Here is a 12,232-nt window from a genome sequence, read left to right as displayed (position 1 = left end):
AGGGGACCCCCTGACTTGGAAGGAAAGCTGAGCGGCGAAGGGGAAGCCAACCCAGCAGCCCCGCCCCGGGGCCGGCCGAGGGAAGAACCGGGGCTTCGCGAGCGGAAGGGCGGGCTGGCGGTGCGCACCGGGCTGCCCAACACCGCCTTGCAGTACCTGAGGGCAGCGCAGCGGACCCGCACAGAGCCAGGAAGCCGATTGGCCAGGTCTCTACCGAAAGAGGTGGTCTGGACCGGAAGCCAGGCCACGTGACCCGGGAAGCCGCCGTCGCCGGACCGGCGCGACTGCGCACTCCGGCGTGTTCCTTTGGAACGCGCGCGGGCGGCAGCCCAGGCTATTCGGTGGTGGGAGCACAGGGTTCCAGGGGAACCTTTGTCGACCCCTCTGTGTGGGGTAGGGAAGGTCGGGACCGCGGAGAGCCTAGTTCGAGCTCCGATAACTCCCAGTGGCCCAAGAGGGTGGGACGGAGGCGTGACAGCTGGTGATGATGGAGAGGAGAGAGAGGGAGTGCTGCAACTCTGGGGAACACACGTCAGCTCTGTCGTGGAGCTCGTGCACGCGTTCGGGGGCCTTTTGCAATGACTCTGGCTCTAAACTGTGCGGAATCCGGCCCCTCCTTCCCATCGCACTGCTACATCCCTAGACACCTTTCACCCCAAGCCGTTTTTAGTGTCTGCCCTAGGCTTCCTTCACACGGGGTCGCCCACCACCCCCAACCACCTGGGTTCCAGTTTAGCCTTGCCAATGACTTGCTCTGCCAGGCATGCCCTTCCTCTCAAATGTCACATCTCCCACGAAGCCTCACCCTCAAACCCTGTGAGAACGAATCTCTCTTTCACCCACATGCTCACTAAGCCTCTGTTTAGCATATCTTGAATTCTATTAATTTTTCATCCCAGCCCAGTACAACTGTCTGATATATAACACAGTTAATAAATGTGAGTTGACTGATAAGGATTATAAAATGATAGATTTGTTAAGAGCGGTAGTGCTGAGCATCGTGTCTGGCACATAATGGATGTCCATATTTTTTTGAATGAAAGAATGCATGATTCATCTAGTCCGACTCATCCTCTACAGATGAGGAAAGAGGAGCCCCACGGGACTAAGTGACCTTGTTTGAACAGGCAGGGATTTCTCATGTCTAATGCTATTCATTACCCGTCACCTAGGTTCTTACAAAGGAAGCTAGAAAATTGCTTTTGTTGAGTTATGCCCTTTTTTGCGGAGGTTCCCAAACATAGTCGCCAGAATTTTTTAATGGCCCAAAGTGAAAAAGAAATGCTAAGTTTTTCAAGAAGCTAAATGTAATCAATTTAAAGGAATCTTTTATTAGGGATTATGTCCTTTTTGTGTGTTTAGGATAGTACATAATAGAGATTGGGGGGCCTTTTTTAAATAAAATGTATAATAACTCCTCTTTTAAGCACTATTATGTTGCTTGGAAAATTTTCTACTAACATGAATGATTAATGTATACTGGAATATTAAAGAGGTGGTCCCCCCAAAGCACAGAGATGGCTTTCTGTAGGTTTTTAGGTCTCCTGCCCCAATTTCTCTGTTTCCTGACTAATCATGCCCCAAAGGTACATGTTAATGACCCATTTCTCTCTTACTACACTAAGCAGATGCCATGCCATGAAAACTTGCCCTCTGAATCCAAACTGCTTTTTTTTTTCTTTTTCAATACAAAACATATTTCCTCAGGGATAACCACCTCCAAGTTTAAACTCATTGGTTATGCTCCTAATGTTGGTCTGTTGTTCTGAAAATGAGGACGGGAGACTTGCTGATGACATATTGGCAGTCTCTGGTGTTCCAAGCCAAGAAAGGTGGGGGTTGGAGGTAGTGAGGGAAAGGAATTATGGGAAAAATAATTAGCAGCTGAAAGCAGCTATTACATAATCTTGGCTGCTTATTAATTTAGCAGAAGGAATGGCTTATTAAATTCTAATAGCAACAGCACAAATGCAAACAACCTAGCAATTAACAGTGCAGGGCCCATTATTTTGTTAATATGTTCTCTTCTTTTGGCAAGTCTATAAGAGCAAAATTTATAGAAGCAGATGGTCTTTTTCAGTAGATTATAGATGGTTTATTCCTCAATCTTAGTATTAAGTGCTAATTGTGCATTCACCCTGAAAGACAAAAGAAGCTCTGTTACTGTCTTTGTTAGTAATTAATCGCTTGACTTTGATTACCACAATTTTTAAATTGTGGGCTTTGTCATATGCATGTTTCTTCTCACCTAATATCTTCTTCATCTATTATGTTAATAGGGTATCTTTTTAAATCCTCTGCTTTTGTTATCTGGGTAGTCCTGATTTCTTGGTTGTTAATGATAGCACAAAATTATTTTTATGAAAATTAAAAATCAAGTTTTTAATTTGTTCCTTTTTTGTACAAGAGATATTTATTAAAAAACCATTTTCATGGAACCAGAACATGTAGTTTCTTGATGCAAGGTTGCCTGATGTTACTGGTTTCAATGGCCCAGGTAGGTAAAGGAAAATTCAACAAGGTCAGAAGAAAGAACAGATTTATCTTTAAGTAGGAAAGATAATTTTGTCTCACATATACAGAAGGAGAAGAATTGAAGTATATCAGGTAACTTGCCTGTTATTTACTTTTTTAGATATAATTGACATGTAACATATTACTTTCAAATGTACAACATAATGATTTGATATTTATATATATTGCAAAATGATCACAATAAGTTTAGCTATTATCATTTGTTTCTTAAATTTAAAAAAGAGCCTATCTTTCATGTATGCTAAATTCAAGAGCGAAGGGTAAAATAGAGAGTCTACTTTCTAACAATAAAATGTTGAGACTTGTTATGTAATCTTTTTAAAGTTTTCAAAAATAGTTTTAGTTTTCTGTTAAATGTGTGTTGACCATATGATTTTATCTCCTCTCCCTCTCAAAATGCCATTAAATGAAAAGAAAGAGAGAGAAATGTTTAAAGTCTGTATCTACAAGGACAATAAGAGAGGATGTCAACGGGAAGTCATGGTACGCTGTCGCTCATCATTAAACACTGCAATTTAAGTAAAAATTGTAATATGTGTATGTTGAGAATATGGAGAAGCAGAAGTGAGGGGATGTTGAAATATTGCTAAATCCTCATGCACTAACAGTAAGAAAACAGATAACATCTAACATAAACCAAGAAATTGAATTTTTAGTAAATTCCAGAAGCAATAATGTCTCTTTTTCCAGGGACTGAATCTTGAGGTAGGATGTAATAAAGATTATTACTGCATTTAATTTTACTGCAGGTTTTACTTAATCTTCTTAAAAATTATAATAAAGTAGATTTTTAAAAAACCCTTCTGTTAGTATTATGAACTCGTACAGAGTTCCTTCAGCTAGTCTATGCTATGTCATTTATAAATTATTAAAATGGAATTCAGTGCTGAATCAGTGTAGAAGATCACAATAAGTATAAAAAAGATTTCCAAAGATGAAGTTGTTCCTAAGAGAAAAGTGGCCTAAAATGAGAGTCGTTAACCAAAGCATTTCAAAGAGATAGAGCTGTCACTGCCAAAGTCCTCAACAATGAGCTAAAGAGAAATGTGGAACATATGCTCTCTCTTGAAACCTGTTTCTATAGCTTTGAATAAATTGTAGGAAAATGACTCTTCCTTTTTAATATTGGGTAAGAGCAGTGATTCTCAACCTGGGCAATTTTGCCTTCCTCTGACCCGCCAGGGGACACTTGGAAGTGTCTGGAGACATTTTGATTGTCACAGTGGGGAGGAGGAGGGAGTCGGTGATGCTGCTGCAATGTACCGGACAGCTCCCACCACAGAGATTTGATATGTTTTCAACAAAACAATTTCAGATAGTATTCTTTTGACGTGGTCCTTGAAATGAAATGTTTCAGCAGTAATCTAGCCAGTGCTTCTAGGATAGTCTCTAGAGGACTTGGGAAAGCACAGATTGCTGGGCCCCCATCCCCAGAGTTTCTGATTCAACAGGTCTGAGGTGGGGCTTGAGCATTTGCATTTCTAATAAGTTTCCAGATGCTGCTGATACTGCAGGTCTGACCACACTGTGAGAACAATTTCTCTATAACAAAAAAAAAGCTATGATATATAATTGGAAAGTGCTCAAAGCCAGCAATTGTGATATAATTTTCCCAGACAAATCATCTAAAGGTAACTTGAGATCTGAATATTTTTTATAGCTGACTTCATTAAGCCTAATAACATTAGGAGAGTAATATTCCCAGTTATATGAACCTGAAGCTAAATCTTTATGCACAATCCAGAGTGGCATATGATCATTGTATGCCCTATACAAACTAATATACAATAATAGTCTGTTAGAAATTAGAGCGCTTAGAGAAGCCTGAAAATTAAACAATAGAAGTCAGATGCTCACTTGATGAATATCACTAGTCTAAAAATATTTTCCAACTAAGTAGGAATCTCCTCTGAAATCTTTTGTCAGCAATTACAAACATGAGATAGAAAAGAGAGGGTTTAGAGGGAACAGCTAGACAGAATCAATATCCCTGGAGATATTGACAGAAACCACTATGTGGTCATCAAAATCTGCCCTTTCTGTTCCTTGGCATGCAGCGAGACCCTGCTCCTCAGCCACACCTGCAGTTAGGTTTGCCCATGGGGCTGCGATCAGCCAATGAAATGTGGATGGAAGTGATGTTAAGCCATGGCCCAGAAAATCCTCCTACAGGAAAACCTCTTCCCTCTCTCCCTCCAGAACTTTGTTTTTGCTCCCTGGATGTTGACACCAGAGTGACCTTGGAAATCAAGCTTGAAGATGTCTGAGTTTCTGTCAGTGTGGAATGATTGTATGAAGCACATACACACACACACACACACACACACACACACACACACACACACCCCACTACCACCATCATCATTTCTGCCACCAATTATACTTTGAGTAAATGAGAAATAACTTTGTATTAAGCCGTTGATTTTTCCAGATTCATCTGTTACAACTGCTTGCATTTACTAGCCATTTTTGCAAGCTCTTGCATGTTTAGTTACAAAGAGAAGGAACCATAGTGATTGGGAGAGCAGTGAATTTTCAAGTGGATAGCTTTTTCTCAATCCTAAACCTGCTTTTTGTGCTACTTTATGTGTCTCATTTACATTGAAATTAGAAGAGACTTCTCAAACAATCTGAGTCCAGAATTTATAATTCCTCATCTATCAAAGGGGCAAAGAAAACTGATTTGAGGTTGTTTTTTACAGTCCTCTGGCAAAGGCTAGCATTTGTATCAGGCAGTAAGTAAGGCGACATTTTAAACATCATAAGGCTGAAAGAACCAAGGAAATAAAAAAGGGAGGGCACATTCCAGTAAAGTTCCCTAATTTTCAAAGGTGAATAATAATATCATCTATTTTTTAGAATTAAGAAATCAAAATTTATAGATTTTTGTGACCAGATTATGCCCTTGTCTTCTAAACACTAAAAGAGAAAGTTAAAACATCCTAAAGCACTATTTAGAATAAATGGACATTTTAATAGAATGATTTGAAAAAAAATCAGAATTATCACATACATTTTAAATATAACAAATAGAATTTTACTCCAATAAAATTAATAATAAAAAAACCAATAAATTTAATTTAAAAGCAGGGGAGGGTGGGTAGGTAGGAAGAGATCAACCAATGAATATGTATGCATATGTGCATAACCTGTGGACACAGACAATGGGGTGGTGAGGGCCTGGGGGTGGGGGAGATGGGAGTGGGCTGGAACAGGTTAATGGGGGAAAAAATAAAAATAAAAATAAAAATGGCCAAATATATGGTAATGGAAAATGATTTGACTTTGGGTTGTGGGAACACAATGCAATATACAGATGATGTATCATAGAAATTTACACTTGAAAACTATATGATCCTATCAACCAATTGCATCCCCATAAATTTAATAAAAAATAATTTTAAAGGTCATTTCATTCACAAATTTTGTTTTACAAATGAGGAAATTAAACCCCAGAGAAATTAAATTGTTCAAGATTAGAAACTAAGTAACAGCTGAGGAACCAAGAACCCTATGTACTGTCTCTCTAGGTGATTTTTCCTAGAGAAAAACACCACTATTGCCCATAAACTACGAGCCCCTATCTCTACTTCTTGTTTTATTAGTTTTTTCTGCCTCTTTTCCCCTACCATAGCATGTGAAGTATTCTTCTTTTCATCCCCCTTAATATTGCACTATGTCAGACCAACAAACTGGACTATCTCAGCCCCTTCCTTCAACCTGGTCCCATTTATTTCCTTCTGAACATGGCCACCTAAGTGTTTTTTTCTGAAACATAAATCCAATAGAGATTAGACCCTCTGCTTAAAATGCTTCAATTTCTTTATTACCTCATTTAGTAAGTCTGGGCCAGACACTCACTGGGTACTGGGGATAAAATAGAGAACAACTTCGACATAGAACTTTCTAACAGGTTCATATTGTATGATTGGGGTGGGGACACAGTTTATACCCAGTCATTCCAATATAGTGGAGTGTTTCAAAGGGGGGAAGGCCAAGATGCTGTGGGAGCACGTAAGAGTGCCTAACCCAGAGTCTTGATGGTAGTGATGGATGGTGGGGTCAGAGAAGGTTTCCTGGAATGCACAGCTTTTAGGCCAAGATTGAAAAGACAAACTGGGAGTTAGCTGAGAATACAGGGCAAGAGTATTCCACACGGGGAGAATAGTATGTACAAAGATGAAGAGATGAGTACATTACTGTTTTAGGGACCTGAATGTGGCCAGGTACTCCTGGGTAAAGAGGAGTCGTCAGAGAATAGGAGGACCATATCATGCAGAGCCTTTCAAACAAGATTAAAACATTTGGGCTTTTCCCAGCTGACGTAGCTCAATGGTTCAGTGTCAACCTATGATCCAGGAAGTCTTGGTTTAATTCTCAGTAAGGGCACATGCCCAATTTGTGGGCTTGATCCCCAGTATGGGGCGTGCAGGAGGCAGCTGATTAATGATTCTCTCTCATCATTGATTTTCGATCTCTCTCCCCCCTCCTTTCCTCTCTCTGAAATAAATAAAAACTAAAAACATTTGGGCTTTATATAAGGATATTGGGAGACATTGGAAGATTTTAAGCACGGGCAATGCCATTATTAGATTTGAGTATTGGAGTTTCAGAAAGCTCACTCTGGATGAAAAGTGGTTAATTGTAGGATATATTGTAGTCAGAGTTTAGTTGTAGATAAAATAAACCATTATAACTGGTACAAACAGAAGCAGCCTAAAAGTGATTGAAAGAGCTGGAAGAGAAAAGTGTAGGATGAGTTTCCAGGAAAACCTTCCAAAATAGCACTGCGGAACTTGACTGCCAGGGAAATGCTGTGCCTGCCATTATCAGTGAGCTGGAATATTAAGAAGCTGTTTCCATAACTGCTGGCTTCAGGCCTATACCTCCTCTGTTGTGATCGAGAATTCAGAAGTTGCTGCCAACAAAATGGATGCCATGGATCTTGCCTCTTTTCAATCATGTGGCTAGGAACTGGACATTGGACTTCCTCTTCAAATGACATTGAAAGCCAAATGCTTCCATAAACATACTTGCCAGCACAAATAGCAGAGGCAAGCCCCCTGTACATGATATATCATTTCCCCTTTCAAATCTTGTATGGGCACAACTTATTGTTGGAATCTACATCACAACCAGAAGCCTAGCTAAGTGGTTTAGTTTTCCATTTTCTGGAAGGAGCACCACAAGTAAATTGAAATGGATATTGAGTAAGCAGATTCACAATGTCCACTGCAAAAGTCAAGAGTGGTGGCCAAGAGACCAATTGAGAAGCTGTTGAATAATTCACATGAGAAGTGAAGGTAGCTTGAACAAGAAATAAAGAAAAGGAGATAGATTGGAGAGAATTTAGGAGGTAGGATTGATTGGTGCAGTTTGGTTTGATGTGGGAGTAAGAGGAGTGGGTATAAAGTCAAGGATGATACTGGGGGAAGATTCCCTGAGAAATGGAACTGGTGGAGAAATGATGAACTCATTTGTCAACCTTCAAAATCAGATATCTGTAGGGCCTTCAATTGGACAGTAAGAGTTGTTGACACAAGTCTGAAGGCTCTGGAGTCAGGTTAGGGCTGGAGCTAGAGATTCGTGAGTCATCAGCATAGAACTGGTAAATGAAGCTGAGTAGGAGGATGAGATCACTCTAGAAGAATGTATGTAACAATAATATTGCTTTTAAAAGTACTGTTAAAAACAGAATTATAAGATGGTTCCCATGATGTTTTTCACCTGGCGTTACTTCTATGATTATGTTAGGTTATCAGGCAAAAGGGAATTTGCACATATAATTAAGATTATTACTAATCAGTTAACCTTAAAATAGAGAGATTAACAGACACATACAAACCTGGCAGGAGGGAGATAGCAATCAAAGACTCAAATCAGCCCTGACCGGTTTGGCTCAGCGGATAGAGCGTAGGCCTGCAGACTCATGGGTCCCAGGTTCGATTCTGGTCAAGGGCATGTACCTTGGTTGTGGGCACATCCCCAGTGGGGAGTGTGCAGGGGGCAGCTGATTGATGTTTCTAACTCTCTATCCCTCTCCCTTCCTCTCTGTAAAAAATCAATAAAATATATATTTTTTAAAAAAAGACTCAAATCAGGAGAACAGCACAGACCTATAACTTTTTTTTGTGTCTGGTATTCCTCACTCCTAAATTCAGTAGCCCCATTCCTTGGGGAAACTGTTTTCTTCCCCTACCACCATCACTCCCATTCCAAGGATGAAAATTAAAATAGAAAGATTACCCAAGGGGGCCTAACTTAATTATATAGAACTCTTTAAGAGAGATTTCTCTGACTAGTAGAAGAAGAAATCAGAGTGATTTGAAGCATAAGAGAGATTCAGTGAGAGGAGTTTCTTCATTGGTGAGTGTGGGGAGGGAGGCATGTGAAAGGACTTGAGAGTAGCCTCTAAGAGATGAGAATGATCCCAACTGACACTCAACAGCAGCAGCAACAACAAAATAACCCAGGCACCTCAGTCCTATAACTACAAGGAACTTAATTCTGCCAACAATCTGAATGAGCTTGAAAGGTGTCCCAAGCTCCAAATGAGAACACAGCCCCAGTTTATACATGACTGGACTCTTGACCCACACAAGCTGAGAGATGTTGGATGTTGTTTTAAATTGCTAGGTTTGTGTGATTTGTTATACATTAATAGAACACATACAAATACCTAGGATACAACTCAGGAATACTAACTTTTATGGGCAGGCGGGGGAAGCCTCCAAAGAAGACTGAGAAGTAGTGGTCAAAAGTATGGGAGGAGATCCAGAAGAATGTAGAGTCATGAAGCTAAAGAAAAAGCTTCTGATAAGGAGTAAGTTGTCAAATGTGCCAAATATTGCTGAGAATTCAAGTTGAAACAGAAAGGGCTCACTAGGTTTTTTAAAAAGCCATGTGAAGTGATGTGTAGAAATACTGCAGCATATGGAGGAAAAAAATGGAAAGGGAGAAGTGAACACAGCTCTTTCAGGAAATTGTATTTAAAGAGGAGGAAAAAATAGAGAGGTAGCTGAAGAGGGGGCATGGCATCAAGTTAAAGATGCTGTTGTTGCTTAAGGAGGGAAAGACATGCTGATGGGTAGGAGTTAGTAGAGAGGGAGAGGTTGAAGATATGGGGGAAAGGAGTAAATACTCAGTACTACAAAGATGCTGAGTAGTGAGGAGGTGATGCAAGCCACAGCACAGGTAGAGAGACTAATAAGAGAAGGGACATTTCTTCCATTTTGCTCAGAGCAATGAATGATAGGGAAGGAGCTTCTTTATCACTGATATAGGAGAGGAAATTATCTGCTGGCTGTGGAAAGGGAGGTGGAAATGGGTTGGGCAGACTGAAGCAGGTTTCTACTCGAAACCTTGGAGAACTTGAAAGAGGCTTCTGGAGCAATGTGAAAGGATAACTGAGGGCATGGAGAGTATAGTGGAGATGAGATCAGTGACTGGGTCATCCTATACTTAGTTGCACTGATAGAGGGTTGGGATTTGCCAGATGGTTGAAGATAGAAGGGAAGACTGAAGTGATGAGGCATGGAATTCAAGTCAAATAAGGAAAACAGTGACAATGAAAGTGGGGAGGGAGGCTGTGGATGCTGATAGAGCAAAAAGAAAGGAAATAATGGGGTTGAGGAAAAGGAAGACCCTACCTCTATTAAGGCCAGATTATAATTAGAGCAACTGAATGAGACACCTGGAGGTATTGGAAGATGTCTATGTGAATGCATTATTTCAGAGGCATGCAACAAATAAGGGCAGAGTTGATGGCCAAGTGAAAAGGAGGTGAAGGTCATCGGAGCAGAGAAAACCAAGAAAGGGACTTGCTTTAATGTTGAGTAGCGAGTCATCTATGTGGATGTCAAAGTAGTGGGACTTAATGGAAAAGATGACAGGAATCCAGTTGCTAAATACTTCAAAGAAGGACAGGGAGTGGTGTATAATGGCAACAGGAGGAGTAGGTTGTGATTTTTTACAAAAACAACTTATTGTGATACAGTTCACACATCACACAGTTCACCCATTTATAGTGTGCAGTTCAATGGCTTTTAGTAATAGTATATTCAGAGTCCTGCAAGCATCACCACAATCAATTTCAGAACATTCTCAACACTCCAAAAGGAAACCCCACACTCCTTAGACATCACCACCATCCTATTTCCCCATCCCTTCCCAGCCCCTGGCAATCACTTATCTGCTCTCTGTCTATGGATTTGACATATAAATGAAAGCATACAACATGTAGTCCTTTGTGTCTGGCTTCCTTCACTTACCTTAGTGTTTTCAAGCTTTATCCAAGTTATAGCACCCATTGGGATTATATTTCAGAGCATTATTTTAATGGATGAAAAGAGTCTCCAAAGAGCTTAGGGGAGGATGTCAGGCAAACACTTCCCTTGGACACCAAGTCAGCTATGGTCATTAACATTCAGTGCTGAAAATTGTTATAAGTACCTCTTTCTCTTAGGAGTATCTAAAATAATTCAATATTAAAAGTTAATGAATGCTTCTTCCGTCCCTACCCCCAGCAGTAAATACTAAAAGTCTTCTTTAATTACAAAAACTGAGTCAGTCATTGTTCCTTCATGTAAACTACTTGCCTAAGAAACACATTCATCTTGTAGAGGAGATAATGAGCAAAATTGGCAATGCCCTAATAAGCTCTAAATTAAGCATACATAATGCGCAAAATATAAGAATCAGCCCAAAATTTCTATTTATTGATCATTAATGTTAATAAGAACAGCAGCAAGTGTCTTTGTTCTGTTCACTTAAAAATTATAAAAACAAGGTAAGCAAGCAATTAGGAAGTTAATGTGAGGATTCTGTTTTCATCCTGATACTGGAATAATTTATTTCCTAACCTATTGGCCTTAGAAGCCCTGTATGGCTTCATCTTCTCTGGTCTTTGGCTGATTTTCAACTACATTAGTAACAGAAACTGTGACAATGGGAGCAGGGCCTACTAAAAGCAATAAAACCAAATGAATACATCTACCTCCAGGAAATGTCCATTACAAATAAGCATAAGAGACTGTTGTCTGTATGAAGGGACCAGAGCCCCTTATTAATACTAGTGGAGGAAGTAATCCAAGAAGCTAAATGTGCTGATGAGAAAAGTAAGGCTCTCTGAGGAGCTCAGATTGTAAAAGACACATACAATCTTGGCAGGAGGGAGATAGCAATCAAAGACGCAAAGCACGAGAATAGCACAGACCTGTAATAACTAATTCAAGAAAGACTAGCAAGAGGGAACTGAGACTTGCCGGAGGGTATTTGAATTAGAAGGTTCACTGCTGCAGTGCATTTTTGTTTGTTTGCCTGGTATCCCTCACTCCTTTTTAACTCAATAGCCCCATTCTTCAGGGAAACTGTTTTCTCCTCCTACCACCGTCACTCCCATTCCAAGGATGCAAATGAAAAGTATGCATCCTTCAGGTTTGGACAAATCATATCTAAGAATATGAAAACAATTTTCAAAAGAGATTTGTAACATATCATCTGCAATCTATGGGGAATAAAAGTGCTTCTTGAAGACAGGAGATGAGCAAATGCCTTAGTTTTCAAAAATAGGAAGAAAGTAAGTTATGCAAATGTTAATGGGGATTTCAATATTAATTCTCCCTTAAGAATATTATATGGGTGGTGTGTGACTCCCAGAGAGAGAACAGGTGATCCTTAAAGAAACCAGCATGGATTT

The sequence above is a fragment of the Myotis lucifugus genome, unplaced genomic scaffold (genome assembly GCF_000147115.1).
Source record: "Myotis lucifugus unplaced genomic scaffold, Myoluc2.0 scaffold_49, whole genome shotgun sequence".
Taxonomy (NCBI): Eukaryota; Metazoa; Chordata; class Mammalia; order Chiroptera; family Vespertilionidae; genus Myotis; species Myotis lucifugus.
The sequence above is the reverse complement of the archived record's forward strand: the minus strand, read 5'-3'. Positions refer to the sequence as shown.